Here is a 19,790-nt window from a genome sequence, read left to right as displayed (position 1 = left end):
GGTAACTCGACCCCTCTCGACTTATTAATCAACATGATCTCTGTCCAGGAGTTGCAACTAGTTTCTGGTGTTTGTAGGTAGTGTTAGTAGTCTACCAAGTGGCACCCAGTACAGGTGGGCTTGGGATAGACTAGGCACCGTGGCACGATGTACCAAGCGTAGATCCACCCGTCGAGGTGGGCTTGTGAACCCTGCACACATCGTTTGGGGCCGTGAGCGACACCCCGGCCGGATCTCCTTGCGAATTGAACCCGAATAGGCGATAAACCTGGACGAGAGACTTGTGTGGTTAGTCAGGTCGTGGCCGACTCCCTCGCCAGGCTTCCGCTTGAAGGTTGCCGAGATACACGAGGTGTACATGGCGGTAAGTGGCGAGAGCGTGTGTGAAGAAGTACACCCCTGCAGGGTTAATATGATCTATTCGAATAGCCGTGTCCGTGGAAAAGGACTTCTGGGTTGCCTGTACAGTTCATAGACAAGTGAAAGTGGATACTCTAAAATACGCAAGATAAGCGTGAGTGCTATGGATGGCGTTCTCGTAGGGAGACGGGAGCGGATCCATAGTGGTGTATTGATATGGTGAATTTGTGGACTCGTGTGCGCCACCTCAAAAGAGTTATTTGCATTCGTAGTTCAGGATAGCCACCGAGTCAAAGCTGGCTTGCTGCAGTTAAACCCCACCACCCCCTTTGTTGATACTAATGCATATGTAGATAGATCTGATGTAAGTCTTACTGGGTACATTTGTACTAACGTTTGCCTATTTTATGTTTTTGCAGAGAGACTTCAGTCTCACTAGTAGTTCCGCTTGGACTTCGACGTTTAGCTTGTTACCTCAGCTACGATCTTGTGCCCCTGGCAGGATCTGGTAGATAGTCAGGCTTCTTAGCCTTTTTCATTTATAGTTGTCTGTACTCAGACATGTTAAGCTTCCGCATGTGTTTGACTTGTATGCTCTGAATGTTGGGTCGTGAGACCCATGATTGTAATTTCTCGCTCCTCGGAGCCTACTGAATAAAATACTTGAGTTGTAGAGTCATGTTGTGATGCCATGTTGTATTTGCTTATATCGAGCATATTGTGTCTATGTTATTGGAATGCTTGGTATGTGTGGGATCTGACTATCTAGTTGTTTATTCTTATAGCCTCTCTTACCGGGAAATGTCTCCTTGTGTTTCCACTGAGCCATGGTAGCTTGCTACTGCTCCGGAACACTTAGGCTGGTCGGCATGTGTCCTTCGTTCCTGTGTCTTTCTCCTCGGGGAAATGTCACGCGATGAATTCCAGAGTCCTGTTAGCCCACTACAGCCCGGTTCACTGGAGTCCTGCTAGCCCAGTGCTACAGCCTGGATTCACTCGCTGATGACCGACACGTTCGTTGTTGGGTCATGTATGCCTGTCCCTATAAGTTAGTGCCACTTTGGGTTCACGACTAGCCATGTCAGCTCGGGTTCTTTGTCATATGGATGCTAGCGGCACTATCATATACATGAGCCAAAATGCGCAAACGGTCCCGGGCCAGGTAAGGTGGCACCCGTGGGAATACCGTGCGTGAGGCCGCAAAGTGATATGATGTGTTACATGCTAGATCGGTGTGACTTGGGATCGGGGTCCTGACAATTGCTAACACTCACCGCATACACATGAGCAAAACGTTTCAACCGGACACAGAAAGATAGGGGCTTATAGTTTCGCCTCCCAACATATTCACCTCAAGGGTGATGTCAACAATAATAACTCATGCCACCCATATCCAACTGGATATATGTGCCCAGATCTTTCCTCACCACATCATAATTGCCAAAAGAGAAAATAAAAAGGAATAGAGGGAAAAACTTTGACTCTTGCATAAAAGTAAATACATAAAAGTAAAAGATAGGCCCTTCGCAGAGGGAAGCAGAGGTTGCCATGCGCTTTTTGTTTGTACGCTCAATCTCTTAGTGCAAAAGAACGTCACGTTATATTGCCCCTTATGATAGCAACCTTTATTATGAAGTATGTTTCTTTTATTCTTTGCCTTCACAAGTTCGTACAACACTCAATTTTCTCTTACACTAAATGATCTAACACTTTTAGAAGCAATTTTTATTGCCTTATTGCACCGATGACTACTTACTTGAAGGATCTTCCTCAATCCATAGGTAGGTATGGTGGACACTCAAAACAACATTTGGGTTTAAGGGTTTTCGGATGCAGAAGTAGTATATCTACTTAGTGCGGAATTTTTGGCTAGCAAAGATAGGGGGCAAGCACCACATGTTAAAGGATCTATGACAATATAACTTCTATGTGAATATGAACAAATATAAATCATTATGTTGTCTTTCTTGTCCAGCGTCAACAACTTTGGCATATAATATTTTAATGGGGGCTCACAATCACAAAAGATGTCCAAGATGGTGTATTTGCATGTGAATCTTCTCTTCCCTTATTAATTCTTTCATGAATTGCATCATTGACCAATGCTATGTTTGCAAATCTCCAATAAAATTTTCTACTTATACTCTTCCTTATGTGATATCATCACTTATCATAAGATTAGCATATGATATTTTTCATTTATTTCCTTTCTCTTTATTGAACATGAAAGTAAAGAAAGCAAAACACAAACTAAACTTTATTATATATCTCAAACACGTTAGAAGGATAGATCACTGAGCAAACTCTCAAAAAGAAAGGATCGGACTGAACTTTTATTCTTCTAAAGCAAAAGATAACTCTGGATCAAACTGAGATAAGTAAAAGAAAAAGATAGTGGAGATGGTATGATACCGGGGCACCTCCCCCAAGCTTGGCAAAAGACAAGGGGAATGCCCATACCCGATACTCAAGTCTCCTTTGGTGATGAAGAAGAAGGTGGTGGTGATGAAGTAGCAGATTTATCTTTCTTCCTTAGCTTACGCTTTAAGTCACCAATCTCCTGCTCGAGCTCTACTATCCTTTTGCACAATTCTTGCTTGTTTTCCTGCAAGAGACGAAAGGGAATAAACTGGACCTTAGGTTTGTTTGCTTTGTTGGGGAGACTTGACTTCTTGTATTCCACATGCATGTCCCCAGGTTGAGGCAATGGAACTTCAATTTCGTCTGAGCTTGTCTCCTCCTCCCCTTTCGGATCATAGTCTTCTTCTTCCTCTAAAGTCCAGCTATAGTGCTCCACCTCCCCATAAACCTTGCGGTTTGCGATATAATCAGCAACATAGCTCTCACCCTCCGAGCCTTGGGATGACATATTTTCATATCTGTCAGAAAAACATGAAGAAAAGAAAACAGAAGATTTCTCTGTGATATGGTGGTCAATAGGTTCGGGGGTATATAAAGATTTTTTATCTTGGCAAACAAGCAAACGGAAGAAAAATGGAGTCTGGAAGGTACCCGAGGTGGGCACAACCCACCTAGGCGCCCCTGGCAAGCTAGGCGTGCCCTGGTGTCTTGTGCCCACCAGGGTGACCTTCCTGGTAGTTTCTTATTTTTCCTAATTTTTGATATATTCCAAAACTGAGAGAAAATATTTTCGGAGTCTGTTTACTTGCCGTATCACGTACCTCCTCTTTTTTCATGATTCTGGAGTGTTCCGGAAGGTTTCTTTTATGTGCTTTTCATGTGTCATAGTTTGGATAATATTGCTTTCAACAATAATGGGCGTACCTAAGATATAATGTTTTATTCTTTGCCCATTGACTACCTTTGGGTTAGTACCTTCGGCATTATTTATTTTGATGGCTCCATATCAATAAACCTCCTTGATAACATAGGGTTCTTCCCATTTAGAGAGGAGTTTTCCTACAAAGAATCTGAAACGAGAGTTGTACAAAAGAACATATTCTCCAACCTTGAACTCACGCGTTTGGATCCTTTTATCATGCCATCCTTTAACTTTTTTAAATAACTTGGCATTTTCATAAGCTTGGGTTTTCCATTCATCTAGTGAGCTAATATCAAATAACCTCCTTTCACCGGCAAGTTTGAAATCATAGTTGAGTTCTTTAATTGCCCAATATGCTGAAGGAAATATGCCCTAGAGGCAATAATAAAGTTGTTATTTTATATTTCCTTATATCATGATAAATGTTTATTATCCATGATAGAATTGTATTAACCGGAAACTTGATACATGTGTGGATACATAGACAAAACATTGTCTCCCTAGTAAGCCTCTACTAGACTAGCTCGTTAATCAAAGATGGTTAAGTTTCCTAACCATAGACATGAGTTGTCATTTGATGAACGGGATCACATCATTAGGAGAATTATGTGATGGACAAGACCCGTACGTTAGCTTAGCATGTTGATTGTTCAGTTTTATTGCTATTGCTTTCTTCATGTCAAATACATATTCCTTCGACTTTGAGATTATGCAACTCTCGGATACCGGAGGAATACCTTGTGTGATATCAAACGTCACAACATAACTGGGTGATTATAAAGATGCTCTATAGGTATCTCCGAAGGTATTTGTTGGGTTGGCTTAGATCAAGATTAGGATTTGTCACTCTGAGTATCAGAGAGGTATCTCTGGGCACTCTTGGTAATAGACATCCTAATAAGCCTTGCAAGCAATGTGACTAATGAGTTAGTTGCGGGAAGATGTATTACGGAACGAGTAAAGAGACTTCCGATAACGAGATTGAACTAGGTATGAAGATACATGATAACAAACAAGTATAGGGGATCATTTGTAGCCTTCTTTGATAAATAAGAGCGTCAAACCCAATGAGGAGCTAAAGGCAGAACAAATATTCCCTCAAGTTCTATCGACCACCGATACAACTCTACGCCACTTGACGTTTGCTTTACCAGAAACAAGTATGAAACTATTTTGTAGCTGTGATGCTAGAACTACTTTGCAAGAATAAAGCTAGAAGTACTTTCCAAGATAATAGAAGTTAGGTGTTTAGTAAAAGGGTTTGTGTCAACAAGAAAGTCATTTTTCCCTAGGCAATCGCTAACAAGTACCGGCAATCATTCTTGTAATTTTATATGGGGGAGAGGCATGAGCTAACATACTATCTCTACTTGGATCATATGCACTTATGATTGGAACTTTAGCAAGAATGCACAACTACTAAAGATCATTAAGGTCGTGAAACCCAACCATAGCATTAAGTATCAGGTCCTCATTACTTCCATACGCCATAGCCCACCTACTCGGGTTTAAGCTTCTGTCACTCTTGCAACCCACCATAAGCGAACCATGAACATATTGCAACACCCTACAGCGGGGGGCCCTCACGTTTGCACGAGAACGGAGGGCACCGTAGGACAGCACCATAAATAAAATATACAATCATACCAACCAAGATCACGATTAACCCACAGGACAAAACGAATCTACTCAAACATCATAGGATAACCATAGACCATTGGGAAATAATATATGGAGATGAGCACCATGTTTAAGTAGATATTATAGCGGGGAGAAGAGGTGTTACACCGCTGCATACAGGGGGAGTTCGTGTTGACGGTAGCAAGATTGTTGATGTAGATCGTCGTCCCGATCGTTGCCCCGGCGGCACTCCGGCGCCACCGGGAGAGAGGGGGATAGAGCCCCCTCCTTCTTCTTCTTCCTTGGCCTCCCCCTAGATGGGAGGAGAGTTCCCCCTCTGGTCCATGACCTCCATGGCCGTGGAGGGGGGGATCCCCTCCAAGATTGGATATCCCTCTCTGTTCTCTTTTGTTTCGCGTTCCCCAGATCTGGCAGAAAACCGTTTCTTATATTCCCGGAGATCCTTAACTCCGATTGTGCTGAGCTTTTAACACGATTTTTTCCGGATATAAGCTTCCTTGTGCCCGAAGTAGAGCCCCAACCAACGTACGAGGTGGGCACAACCCACCACCACGTTCCTGGATCAGGGGTCGGAGCCTGGTGGGTTGTGCCCACCACGGGCCTCCGTTTGCGGTGATTCCAACTCCCAAAAACACATATAGTCCAAAATAATTCTCTGTGAAATTTCATCGCATTTGGACATTGTTTGATATGGATTTTCTGTGATACAAAAAACATGCAAAAAACAGGAACTGGCACTGGGCACTGGATCAATAGGTTAGTCCAATAAATCATATAAATTGTTGCCAAAAACATGTGAAAGTTGTATAATTTCGGCATGAAACAATAAAAAATTATAGATACAATGGAGACATGTCAGCATCCCCAAGCTTAATTCATGCTCGTCCTCGAGTAGGTAAATGATAAAATAGACAATTTTTGATGTGGAATGCTACCTAGCATAAACTTGATCATATGTCTAGTCATGGCATGAAAATTAAGACATAAGTGATTCAAAGCAATAGTCTATAATTTGACACAAAGACATCAATACTCAGGCATCCCAATAAACAATCATGTGTTTCAAAATATTAACGCTAAAGAAAGTTATCCCTACAATATCATATAGTCTTGTCATGCTCTGTCTTCTTAACACAAAGTATTTATCATGCACAGCCCCGATGACAGGCCAAGCAATTGGTTCATACTTTTTAACGCGCTTTAGCTTTTTCAACCCTCACACAATACATGAGAGCAAGCCATGGATATAGCACTACGGGTGGAATAGAGTATGATGATAGGGGTAAATATAAAGAAGACAAAAAGTAAGAAAGTCTCACATCGATGTGGCTAATCAACGGGCTATGGAGATGCCCATCAATTGATATCAACATGAGGAGTAGGGATTGCCATGCAACAAATGCACTAAGAGCTATAAGTGTAAGAAAGCTCAATATGAAAACTAAGTGGGTGTGCATCTAATCATATAATGAAAAATTCCCACTAGTATATGAAAGTGACAACATAGAAGACTCTCCATATGAAAAATATGGTGCTACTTTGAAGCACAATTGTGGTAAAGGATACTAACAATGCCCCTTCTCTCTTTGATTATTTTTTCCTTTTCTTTTTCTCTTTTTTTATTTTTCTTTTTCTTTTCTTTCTTTTCTTTCTTTTCTTTTTTTTTCTTTTTTTCTTTTTTTCTTTTTTCTTTTTCTCTCATTGTCCGGAGTCTCATCCCAACTTGTGGGGGAAACATAGTCTCCATCATCCTTTCCTCACCGGGGCACTGCTCTAAAAATGATTAATGATGATCATCACACTTCTATTTACTTATAATTCAAAATAAATGAAAATTACAACTCGATACCTATGACAAAATATGACTCTATATGAATGCCTCTAGCATATACCAGGATGTGCAATGATCTAGCGTAATATGTATGAAAAATGATGAACGGTGGCTGAGCCACAACTACTATGTCAGATGTATGATCATGCAAAGCAATATGACAGTGAATGCTCAAGTCATCAAACGGAAGTGGTGGAAGTTACATGGCAATATATCTCGGAATGGCCATGGAAAAGCCATAATAGGTAGGTATGGTGGCTGTTTTCAGGAAGATATAATAAGGCTTATGTGTGATAGAGCGTATCATATCACGGGGTTTGGATGCACCGCCAAAGTTTGCACCACATCTCGATGTGAGAAAGGGTAATCCACAGTAGCGTAGAGGCTAGCAAATTGCGGAAAGGTAAGAGTGCATATAATCCATGGACTCACATTAGTCATAAAGAACTCATATACTTATTCCAAAAGTTTATTAGCCCTCGAAGCAAAGTACTACTACGCATGCCCCTAGGGGGATAGATTGGTAGGAAAAGACCATCGCTCGTCCCCAACCGCCACTCATAAGGAGGACAATCATTAATAAATCATGCTCCAACTTCATAGCATAACAAGAGACTATATGTGCATGCTTCGGGAATCACAAACCTTAACACCAATTGTCGGTGAGAAACGACACCTATGGGATCACGGGAATCCCTACTATGGTTGCCGGGGCGCGGGGTTGTGAGAAGAGCAGGATCAACAGTCAACACAAGGATCGTTTACCCAGGTTCGGGCCGAGGATGCGTAATACTCTAGTCCTGCTTTGGGTGTTGTATTTCAGATTGTTCTTAAACTCTCGAACTAGCTATGGTGGCTGCGTAGTTCAAAAGAGCTGAATCCCCCTCCAGTATGCCATGGGCCTCCTTTTATAGTCGAAAGGGGCTGCCACAATGGCACAAAGGAGGTGGAAAGGCGTATAGTGCTACAAGCTTATTGCCCATATTACAGGACAAGTTGCATTAAATGCACCGCTTAGGTGTCCAGTAGCTTTATCCGGGACCGGAACGAGGCCCGTCCCATCCGCTGCCGCTCCGTCCCATTTTGACACGCGCCCAGGCCAGCAGTGTGTGCGGTGCCATGTAGGCAGGCAGGCAACTGAGGTGGCGTGGTGGTAGGATATTCCCGAAGATTTGCATGCAGCCACACAGGTGTTAGCTAAGTTGGCCTGGAAGCTGCATGTTGCCACGCAGGTGCCTGCCCAGCTGGTTGAGCTGGCAGCTGCATGCGAACGGCGGCAGGGTCTTGACTGATGCGGGTCTGGCTGTGGCCCCGCTGATGTCCTCGGCAAGGGTCTTGCTGGAGCCCCGCTGATGTCCTCAGCAAGGGTCTTGCTGGGGCCCCAGCAAGGGTCTTGCCGCGGCGTCGTAGTCGTCCCCGGCAAGATCGGTTTTCCTCGGCAAGGATCTTGCTGAGGGTCGTCGTCTTCTGGTCCTCACCTGATCTCATATGTTCATGATCTTGATGAAGATCTGCATGCCACTACAGAGATGCCTCCCGAGCCCTGGGTCCAATCGTAGTTGTTGGTGATGTTGGAACCCTTGGGCTCAAGGGTGGCTCACTCCATTGGCATTGGGAAAGTTGCCCCGGCAAGGCTCTTGCCGGGGTCGCGGAGGTCGCCCTGGCAAGGGTCTTGCCGGGGTAGTCCACCTCGCCCTCTCGCTCTTTGGTGTTGCTGGTCTTGGCGTTGCCTCGGTTGTCTTGTGCCTTCGGCTTCTCTCCGGCTCCCATCCTTTCCCTGCTACGTGCGGCCGTGGCGCGTGGGTGTGACTGCCCGTGCACAAGTAAAGGGGTCAAAAGGAGAGCCCCTACTTTTGTACACCAACAGGAGCCCTCGGGCCTTGGCCACACATAAGACCGACACATTGTTGAGCCAGGCCCAGAACGGTGCATGGGCAGGCGGGGCAGATTTTACCGTAGTAACTTTTCGTCCGCTGCGCTTCCCCATGACCCACGTTGAATGCGCGGCGTGGAGGAGCGTGCGTGACGCGGGGGGCATGCGTGGGTGGTTCCCGCACGCATGTGTCACATCATGGGGACGGGGCGGCTCGCGCCTTCCCCAGGAAAGAGGGAGGCACAGAGGTGCGGCTCATTTATTCAGGCGGACCCGGGTCATGGTCTTCAAGGCGTCCGTGCCCCACGATCACAGGGTGGGGAACGGTCGCCTCACCCGTCCCCTCAATTCTTCTTGCTCGCCACGTGTCCCCCATGCATGTGGCAGGTGGTGGAGGCAGGAAACCGGCCATCGCTGATTGGGGCAGCGGGTCGGTCCTGGTTCCCTGCACCCCTGGTGACTGGATTGGTCGAGCGAGGCGGCCGAGCCCCTACTCTGCCGCTTTATAAGAAGGGGCGGGGGACTGTGTACCACATTCTCCCATCATCCATTTCCTTCTGCCTCCGCTTCTTTCTTCGTTCTACCATGGCGAGAGGGGACGCCGGTCCTTGGACGGTGGGCGCGAGGGTTGCTGCTCGACAGCGCATCCCTCCTTCTCAAAGCCTGGTGGCAGCGGAGCCTGCCACGAGAGGAAGGGGGAGGGGGTGAGGCCGAGGTTGCCGTGGAGCTCGGCGGAGAGGTGGATGGGGCGGCGCGCCAGCCCTGCCTCCGCCAGTAGTGCCTTTCCCGGTGGAGGGCCACATCGGGGACCAGCCCCGCGAGTTCTTCACAAGGCTGCACCGGCCACCGCATCGTTGTCTTTGCCTCCCCACCCCGTTCGCTCGGGAGATAGAGCTTGACCCTCCTCAAACCCTCAGGTTGCACATGACGGACTGCGGGAACGGCGGCACGCGGGTCGGCGTCAACTTCCCCGCTCCTGAGGTCATGTACCTTTGCCGCGGATGGAAGACATTCGCCCGCATCCACAGCCTGACGGCGGGGCTCGTCCTCTACTTCAAATTAATGGAGGATGGCCTGCTCTCCGTCAAGGTCTTCGGGGATCTTGGAACTCTCCTAAAGTGCTGCGTGGAGAGCTCCTCCGACAATGAAGATTCCTCCTCGAGCGAGAGTGGCGAGGAGGACAGCGACAGCGACGACGAGGGTAGTAGGCGGGAGAATGACGGGTCCGACTACTTGTCGGACGCGTCATCCAAGGCAACGCCGGCAGCACGTCCATCTGCATCATCAGCGCCTTGAACTTCTCCATGTCGCCTCTTTGGGTGGCTGTCTTGGGAGGGCGAAGAAGACGAGAAGGCGGGTGGCGGGCCTCAAGTCGGAGTACGCGGGCACCGACGCCTTCGTCACATATTGCCGGTCCCGCCGCCTCGTCTTCCAGCTCTTCTCCCGTCATCATCATCACCAGCTTCTCTTCTGGGTGGCCAACGGGATGTTCTCCTGGTGCCTTCTGCTGCTCGTACCTCGCCTAGGTGCCCCTTTTGCCCTTCCGCCATCTTGATCTGTCTCCTGAGGAGAGGGACAAGAAAGGGATTACGGGCACCTTATCTCTTTTTAGTTTGTAAGCCTTCGGGCCTTAGTAGATTTTAAAGCTTGTAATCCCCTTGCTCATGTTTTTCATTCCATATGAACTGTACCTGCATGGGATGTTTTTAATGAAAAAGGTTGCTTGTCAGGTTCTTTTGTGCGTGAGCGAGGCCCATGCCAAGGAACAAATCCTTGTTATTCTTAAGATAAACATCATCACCCGGCAACAGGCCTTGCCATCCCCCCCCCCACTTCGATCGACCATTCTCTCGCTCTTGGCAGAGGGAGGGTTGAAGTAGAGTTAGGCCCCTTGTTACTTTCTCGCCACCGCGACTACGACCAAGTTCCGACCCAGGGAGATAGCCCTTAGGTATGGGAAAAGGGGAGCATGGTGGTTTGAGAGTATAAACATGGTTTCACACATCCCAGTTCTATACGGAAAGGCATAACAGGGGATGGAAGACTTATCTGAATCCGCAGCCTCTGGCAACCTTGGCTTGCCGTGGTTGGATCCTTGTGTCTTCAGCCCCCGGCAGTCTTGGCTTGCCAGGGCCGGAGCGCCGGTCCGTTCTCTTCCTCCCGAGCGGCTTAGGAGAAGTGTCCACGTGCCCTGCGAACCAAAGAGGACAGAAAGGCGCACATTCGACCTCTAGGCTAGGGGTTAATCGCCGCTAAGCACTATCAACCCTAACCGAGAGAGAGACTCAACCTAGCATGCATGCTATAACTTAGGGCGTCGGTGTTTCATTTATTTATGCTCAGGGTCTGCGCCTGGCTTTGTACCAAGGGTTACATGCCTTGTCGGCAAGGCTTGTACAAAAGGGTGGCTTGCCGGGGGGCCCGGCAAGCCGCTCTTATGGGTAAAACTTGCGAAGATGTTCGATGTTCCAGGAGTTGCTCACTGGAATACCATCTTCAGTCTCCAGGCGGACCGCCCCAGGCTTGGTGACTCGTATTACCTGATAAGGGCCTTCCCACTTTGGCGTCAACTTGTTGGAATTCTTGGCCGACTGAACACGCAGAAGAACAAGGTCGCCTTCCTCAACCCTTCGGGCATGAACCCTGCGGCTATGGTAGCGGCGCAAAGCTTGCTGGTAGCATGCTGCTCGCACAGGCGCCTGAAGACGATCTTCCTCCAGGAGCGTTGCATCATCGTGCCATAGTTGCTCTTGCTCAAGCTCATCATAAGAGAGCACTCGGGGTGACCCATATATGAGTTCCACGGGGAGAACTGCTTCTGCCCCGTATACCAGGGCAAAGGGTGTCTGGCCGGTGGCTCGATTTGGCGTCGTTCTGATCGAACAAAGAACCGCCAACAACTCATCAATGCAGCGCCTTCCGCTCTTGTGCAGCCTGTCAAAAGTCTTTGTTCTCAGGCCTTGCAGCACTTAAGCATTTGCACTCTCAGCTTGGCCATTGCTCCAATGGAGGCAAAACAGACCTTGCTGCCGAGGTCTTGAATGTATTGCATGAAGGTGTGGCTCGTGAACTGCGTGCCATTATCGGTGATGACCCTGCTGGGTACACCAAAACGGCAAACCAGTCCCTTGAAGAACTTGACGGCTGACTGGGCTGTCACCTTTCTCACTGCCTCCACCTCTGGCCACTTTGTGAACTTGTCGATTGCAACGTACAAGTACTCAAAGCCCCCGACTGCACGGGGAAAGGGGCCTAGTATGTCGAGCCCCCACACCGAGAACGGCCAGGAGAGAGGGATTGTTTGGAGAGCCTGAGCTGGTTGACGAAGCTTCTTTGAATGGAACTGGCATGCTTCACACTTGGTTACTAGTGCCGTCGCATCCTGGAGGGTTGTGGGCCAGAAGAAACCTTGCCGGAATGCCTTGCCGGCAAGGGCCCTCGACCCTATGTGGGAGCCACATATGCCTCTGTGTATCTCCGCCAACAGCTCCAGTCCTTCCTCCTGGGGAATGCACTTCAATTTCACACCGTTTGGCCTTTTGCTGTATAGAATGTCGTCGACGAACTGATACATGGTAGACCGATGGGCTACTTTCTCTATTTCTTCCTGCTCCTCAGGGAGCTCCCCTGTTTGGAGAAGAAAAAAGGTATGCTGCGCCCATGATGGAGCCTGAGGCTCGACGGCAAGGACTAAAGGCATCTCTTATGTCATGGGAACGGTTGTCTCCACGGTCAGGGTCTGACGCTTTGCCGGAGTCTGTTGTCCCACGGCAGGCTCAGTGTCCCCGGCAACATCCTTGCCGACGGCTCCGGGGAGCTCGGCGGGAAAGTACTTGCTGGGTCATAATTTCCTCCACTTGTTCTGCTCTGTTGATGGTTCAACGGATGGCTGAGTTAATTGAAGCACAAAAGTACATGGTTCCATAGGTAGTTTGAGGGCAGCGCATTTCGACAGGTTGTCAGTGATGTCGTTCTCCACTCGAGGAACATGCTCAGCTCGTATACCGTCAAAACACTCTTCTAGCTTCCTCACTTCATCTACGTATGCCTCCATCAACGGGCTCTAGTAATCCTTGTTAACTTGCTTGACGACGAGCTGCGAGTCACCCCTCACGATGAGCTTCTTGATTCCGAGGTCTGCCGCGATCCTGAGACCGGCAAGCAATCCCTCGTACTCAGCAGTGTTGTTTGTTGACATCTCCCTGGGGAAGTGCATCTGGACCACGTACTTGAGGTGCTCTCCAGTGGGTGCGACAAGCAGTACACCAGTAGTTGTGTTGTAGAGAGAAGGCCCCATCAAAGTACATGATCCAGTCACAACTTGCCTCCTTGCCTGGGAGAGTGATCTCCTGGATCTCTTCGTCGGGTGTCGCGGTCCATTCTGCAATGAACTCTGCCAAGACTCTGCTCTGGATCATTGAAGTACTTTCAAACTTCAAACCAAAGCTTGATAACTCCAAGGCCCACTCCATAATCCTTCCGATTGCGTCTGGGTTGTGAAGTATCCGTTGCAACAGGAGGCGGGTGACGACAGTGATCTTGTGTGCTTGGAAGTAATGACGCAGCTTCCTCGAGGCAATAAGAGGCCGAAGAGCAATTTCTACACTCTGGATTACCTTGATCTAGCCCCCTGCAAGAGGGAGCTGACAAAGTAAACCGGGTGTTGCATCATCTTCTTCTTCTGCACCACTCCACTTGACTATGTTGGCTCTGCCCTAACGGCGTCAGACTCTGCCGGGAGCCTTGCCTTGCCGGCACCAGGCCCTGTCGGGGGAGTCTCTAACTTGCCGTCTGCCGGTCCTGCCGTTGCCACTGCCTCTTCGTCAACCTCCCTCTGCACCACTAGCGTGGCACTGACCACTTGATTCGTCACCGCCAGATACAGTAGCAACGGCTCTTGTGGTTTAGGCGCAACTAGTATTGGTGAAGAGGAAGGGTATCTCTTCAGGTCTTGCAACGCCTCCTCGACTTCTTTTGGCGTTCTGGGAACGGGGGACCCCAGACTTGCCTGCCTGCAGCCTGCGGCGTGGCTCCCCAGTGGCCCAGTATGGCCCGTCTTCATCAACCCAAGCTCAAGACCCTCGCGAGGGGCCAAGCCTCGCGGGGCGGACGACACAAGGACTCCTCAGGGGCAGCCTCACCAGGCAGGCTCGCGAGGAGGCGTAGAGATCAAGGCAAGGGGTACCTCGCGAGGTGCTCATGACGCAAGCCATGACGATCGAGATCAGGCGGGCGCCAACCGGCACAGTGTCCTTGTTTCCTCTTTGGTGCAAAGGGGGCAAGCGCAGGTGCGGAGTATCGAGGCATCAAGCAAAGGTTTCCTTATTGGTGCAACGAGACCAACACCAGCAGAGCAGCAGGACGGAGGTCACCATGGAGCCCAAGACGGCGTCATCGGCAGTGCTTTTGGCAGTCGAAGACCACCTTTAGTCAGGATAGCTTGTACTGGTTGTCCCCTTTCAAAATGGCCGTTGTTGGCTTCCTTCCCGCTCAATATTTGGGAAGAGGACCAGGGCCCCTATAAATAGAGCTAGCCACCACAGCAGGAGGGGGACATCTGGATCCAAGGGAGAACCAAGCCTCAGGGAACGGAATCCTTCCCAAGTAGAGCACCCACCAAGCACAAGAACACCCCTCGCGAGGCTGTTCTTCCTCTGTACTGTTCATCATCAGCCCTAGAGGTCATCCACCACACCACACACTGGATTAGGGTATTACACCACAACGGTGGCCCGAACCAGTATAAACCTTGTGTCTCTTGTGTTGTTCATCGTGTAGCTTAGATTTGCGTCGAGGCTTTGGGCGTGGATCGGTAGGGAGAACATCTTCATGTGCACCCTAGAGTTCGAACCTTAAGGGTTTTGCCGGAACCCCATAATCCAACATTTGGCGCGCCAGGTACGGGTGCGCTGGAACCTTCTTTCCGTTGTTCTGCATCTAGTCGCTTCGTCGCGTCCATGGCAGATGCTCGCCGAGCTCGCGCCGAGCGCCGGGCTGCCCTCAGCGCCCGCGCCGCCCAGACGGCTCCCGTCAGTGGGCCTCCTTTCCCCGTCGCCTGCTGCCAACGCCGCCACCGGCCCGACGGGGAACAAGCAGCAAGCATCTTCGCTGCACCCTTCGGTGCGGCGGGAAGGCCGCACCGCCACTCCATCGCTGACCCCAGCTGGTTAGTCGTCTCATGCTCGTCACGCTCCCACGGACGCGCAGGCCACGTTGCTCCTGGAACATGAGCTTCTGCACTACCGCCCCGTCGACGACCTCTATGAAGAATGGCTCGCTCGCATCACCGAGCTCGTCAGCACTGCAGGGGGATCTCCCGCGCCATCCCTCTCGCTGCCTCACCCTCCGTCATGCGTGGGCGACGCAGCTCAGGGAGTGCCTCCGCAACCTCCTCCTCAAGAAGGCGCCCTGGCTCCAAGGCGCGCGGCCACCGAGTGCGACCCGCCGTGTCCGGTGCCTGCGCAGCAGGAAAGATGCTGCCAAGAAATCCCTCGGCGTCAAGAAGGCGCTCATGTGCTCCCTTCACCAGCATGACAAGATCGCATCCCCGCGCAAGTACGCTGAGTCCTCGCGCTGCCCCTGGCGACAGCACGCGGGAACCACCAAGAGCAAGCTCTGCACCAGCCAAGGGCTCCGGTGACTAAAGCGGTTTGCCGCGCTTTCACCACTGAGCTGCATAGCGTTGCTTGGCCCGGCAAGTTCAAGCCGGACCTGCGTCCTCGCAGCGACGGCACTGCCAACCCCGTGGAGTTTCTGCAGCTCTACGAGCTGGGCATCGAGGCGGCCAACGGGGACAAAAAGGTCATGGCGAATTGGTTCCCCATGGTGCTCAAATATGGTGCCCGCACTTGGCTCCTGAACCTGCCGCCCGGCTCAATCTACTCTTGGGACGAGATGCAGAGCCGTTTCATCGCCAACTTCCAGGGCACTCGCGACCGTCCTCCGGCCGTGGGTGACCTGCGCCGCATCAAGCAATAGCCTGGAGAGACCCTGCAAAAGTACATTCAGCGCTTCAACAGCGCTCGCCTGAAGATCCCCAAGGTGACTGAGGAGGCCATCATCTTAGCGTTCTCTGATGGCATCCGCAACGTCAAGATGAAGGAAGAGCTCGCCATCCACGAGGATTCGGACACATCTCTGAAGTTGTTCACCCTGGCAACCAAGTGCGCGAGAGCTGAGGAAGGGCGCCTCTCCCTCCTCGAGCTTCCAGCTGCAGACCTCGAAGAGAATAAGGCCAAGGCCAAGGACGTGAAGCACAAGGGAGCAGATGTGCTCGCAGCAGAGCCAGACACAAAGCGCGGCAGGGACCAGCCGGAGTTGTCCAAGGGCAACCGATTCTGCGCCTACCACAACCTCTACACCCACAACACCAACAAATGCCAGGATCTCAGAGCCGTTCGAGAAGGACGCAACGATCGCCACCCCGAGCACAACGACCGGGCCTACGACCGAGGACGAGGAAGAGGAGGAGGACGATGGGACGACCGAGGCCCTCGCCAGGAGTGGCATGACCAACCTTGCAAGGGCTGCTGGCAGGACCAGCCTTGCGAGGGCGCCTGGAGGGATCAGCCTCGCGAGGACCACTCGCAGGACAATGCATGCCTTCCTCCTCTGCCACCACCGCCAAGAAGGAATGACGACCACCACCAGGACTAGGGGGCTGGGGGCTTCCAGGAGCCGTGCGCTATCGCTTGCATCTTAGGCGGTGCCCAGGCCCCAGCCTCTCAGTGCATCTTCAAGCAGTTTGCTCGCGAGGTGAACGCAGTCCTCCCCAAGCTGGAGGCCATGCACCCTCTGAGGTGGTCCAAGTACGCCATCACGTTCAGCTCAGCAGATCAACTAAAGTGTGTGGCAACCGCCGGCGTCCTCCCGATGCTTTGTTCCCCAGTCATCAACAACGTGCAAGTTACCAGGACCCTCATCGATGGTGGCGCAGGGCTCAATGTTCTGTCTGTCAAGATGTTCGACAACCTTCAAGTGCCATATGATCAGCTTCAGCCTACCAAGCCTTTCTCAGGAGTGATTGACGGCTCCACCACCACGATAGGGCAGGTTTGCCTCCCTGTCATGTTCGGGCAGCGCGACAAGTACCACAACGAGCTCATTGACTTCGACGTCGCCCAAATTCACCTGCCATAAAACGCCATCCTCGGGTATCTAGCCCTGGCTAAGTTCATGGCGGTTACCCACCATGGCTACAACGTCATCAAGATGCCAGGGAGCGGCGGATTCATCACAGTCCCCTGCGAAGAGAGAGACGTGTTGTGCTCCCTTGAGCGTGCCTTCCTCGGGCAGGGTTCCTAAGGCAGTCCCCAAGAAGAAGAAGACATCGCCCAGCTCAAGGCCTCAGGAGGTTGGTATCTCGGGTGGTGCCGCGTCAGGATCCGCGCCCGCGCGAGGGGCGCCTCCCTTCATCGCATAGGAAGGTGTGCCCGGCGCCCTCCTCGGGCAGGGCTCGGGGGCTCTCTTTTGGAGTGTGTCGGGGGGATGAACCCGAGGCAGGCAACGGAACCCGGATCTATTTCAAAAACAGCGGGGCCCGCATCGCCCCGCAAAACCGGCGTGCACCAGGCCGGGTCGCTCGACCCGGCAAGGCGCGCAACCCGGCCAAGACCCTCGACTTGGCAAGGTACGTCGACCCGGCCGTAGTGGCCAGTGCAAGGCAACTCAACCCCGCGCAACCTTGGCTTCCCCAGCAAGCCAGCCCACCCGTGGCGTCCACGGCAACCCAGCCACGGGTCAGCTCCCGTCCCATCCAGGCCGTACGATGGGACGAGACCGCAATCACCGATGACCAAGACTATAGTGCCCCCGCCCATGCCCGTGATCAGCCAGAGCGTGGCAACAGTGCCCCTTACCTACCCGCTGACCAGGGCTGGCACGGCAACAGTGTCCCCGCCCTCTCCGCTGACGACAACAAGCGGCGGCCTGACGGAGAACACTGTGCACGGCTCGACTCGGCCACGCCATGACGATCGACAAGATGACGCATAGTCCCCCTAGGCACGCGGGGCCCGCACCTAGGGGAACCTGGCAAACCACTAGCCCCCAAGCGGAACCCAGCCCGGTGTCCCGGGCACCGACAATACGGACCCATCGATGTACCCCTGGGTGGGTTGATCTATAAAACCCCCCAGGAGTCCACGCCCACAGGGGCAACACAATGGCATGATACGTGAGATCCCCGGCATACAAAGCCACTCGAGATAAAACAAGCAAGATAGGACTAGCCACTACGTAGCAACACCAGGGAGAAGGAGCAGCCCGAGCCTCGGCCAGCCTCCTTCCTCCTTGATACAGCTCCACGAGCGACACTGTACTATCGACCATCCAACTAAACTCGGCAGGACTAGGGGTGTTATCTCTCCGGAGAGCCCCGAACCTGGGTATGTCTGGTGTCCCGTGCCCGCGCATATCAACCTCGCCTCCCAAGCCCACCGGTGCCCTCGAGCCTCCTCCTCTCTTTAGCCATCCCTTGACATCTGCCGTGTGCCCACCACGACAGTTGGTGCCCACCATGGGGCAGCTCGAGGAGCTGGCCGGAAGCATGCTTCGGACGGGGCCCTTCTCCTACTCCGACGAGTCCATCACTCTAGCGGACGACGTCATCGGCACGCTCGCCGCCTCCTTCACTGCGCTGCACATCTCCGACGCGCTCGCGGCCGACGAGTACCCCAGTGAGGTGCTCGGCTACTCCGACTCCCCGCTCCCTCTCAGCGGCGGATTCACTGCCGCGGCGATGGACGCCCACATGGAGGTCTTTGTCACCGGCGATGGCGCCTCTTCCTCGTCGAGCAATGCGAGAAGAGTCGCTGAAGCCGCGGCCGCCACGGCACGGATGGAGCCGTCCGACCCGCTGCGCGCCGCGATGCAGAGCCTCTGCATCCCCATCGGCACCGATGTCGACGCCACCAACGTCGCTGAAGCCCGAACCCAGCTCGAGGACAGGTGCCAGCAGATGCTGGACCTGTCCGAGACGTTGGCCGCCACCAGGCGCCGCCTGGAAGCTTCTCAGATGTAGCACGACACCGCCCACGGATTCACGCCCGCCGCGGCCGAGCCAAGTCGGGTTGATACTCGCACCCGGGGAGGAGCGATCGGTCGGGCCTTCGGCACCGTCCGGACCGTCTACGAAACCCCAGTCAAGAACATGCGCTCTGCGGAGGCAGCCGTGGTCGGCCTCGACCAACTCGCGGGCGAGGAGCTCAAGGAGCACATCGGGCGGATGGACGAGCTTCCCCACGCCGTGAACACCCAGCAAGATCGCCTCAACCAGCTCGCCAAGCCGGCGGGGTCCGGCTCCGCACGCCTTGGCAGAGCCGGTGAACTCCTGCACATGGCCTCCTCGCCGCCCGGCGAGGCGCACTCCGGCCAAGCCCGGACCCGGCGCAACCCGGCCGGCACCGCCACCGACGCTCTGGGAGCGAGCCCGCCCCAGAGACCTAGTGCGGACCCGACCAGCCTGGCCGGCGTCTGGCTCTAGCCGACCCGACCCCTTGGGGCCTGGCCGCCAGTCGACTCGGCCTCCGCGCCATCGACGAGGCCGACGCACACCACCGCATCGATCAGCTCGCTCGCTCCCTGGAGGTGGAGGAGAGCGGCACTATCGGGCCGGCGTGTTTCGGCCCACGCATCTGGGAGGAGCCCTTCCCCAAGTGGTTCGTGCTTCCCCGCGACACCCCCAAGTACAATGGGACTGTGAAGCCAGAAGACTCGCTCACCGACTACACCACGGCCATTGGCATCACCGGTGTCAATCGTCGTCTCGCCGTGTGCTACGCACCGCTCATGCTCCAAGGGTC

The sequence above is a fragment of the Triticum dicoccoides genome, chromosome 1B, assembly GCF_002162155.2.
Source record: "Triticum dicoccoides isolate Atlit2015 ecotype Zavitan chromosome 1B, WEW_v2.0, whole genome shotgun sequence".
NCBI classification, from domain to species: Eukaryota; Viridiplantae; Streptophyta; class Magnoliopsida; order Poales; family Poaceae; genus Triticum; species Triticum dicoccoides.
The sequence above is the reverse complement of the archived record's forward strand: the minus strand, read 5'-3'. Positions refer to the sequence as shown.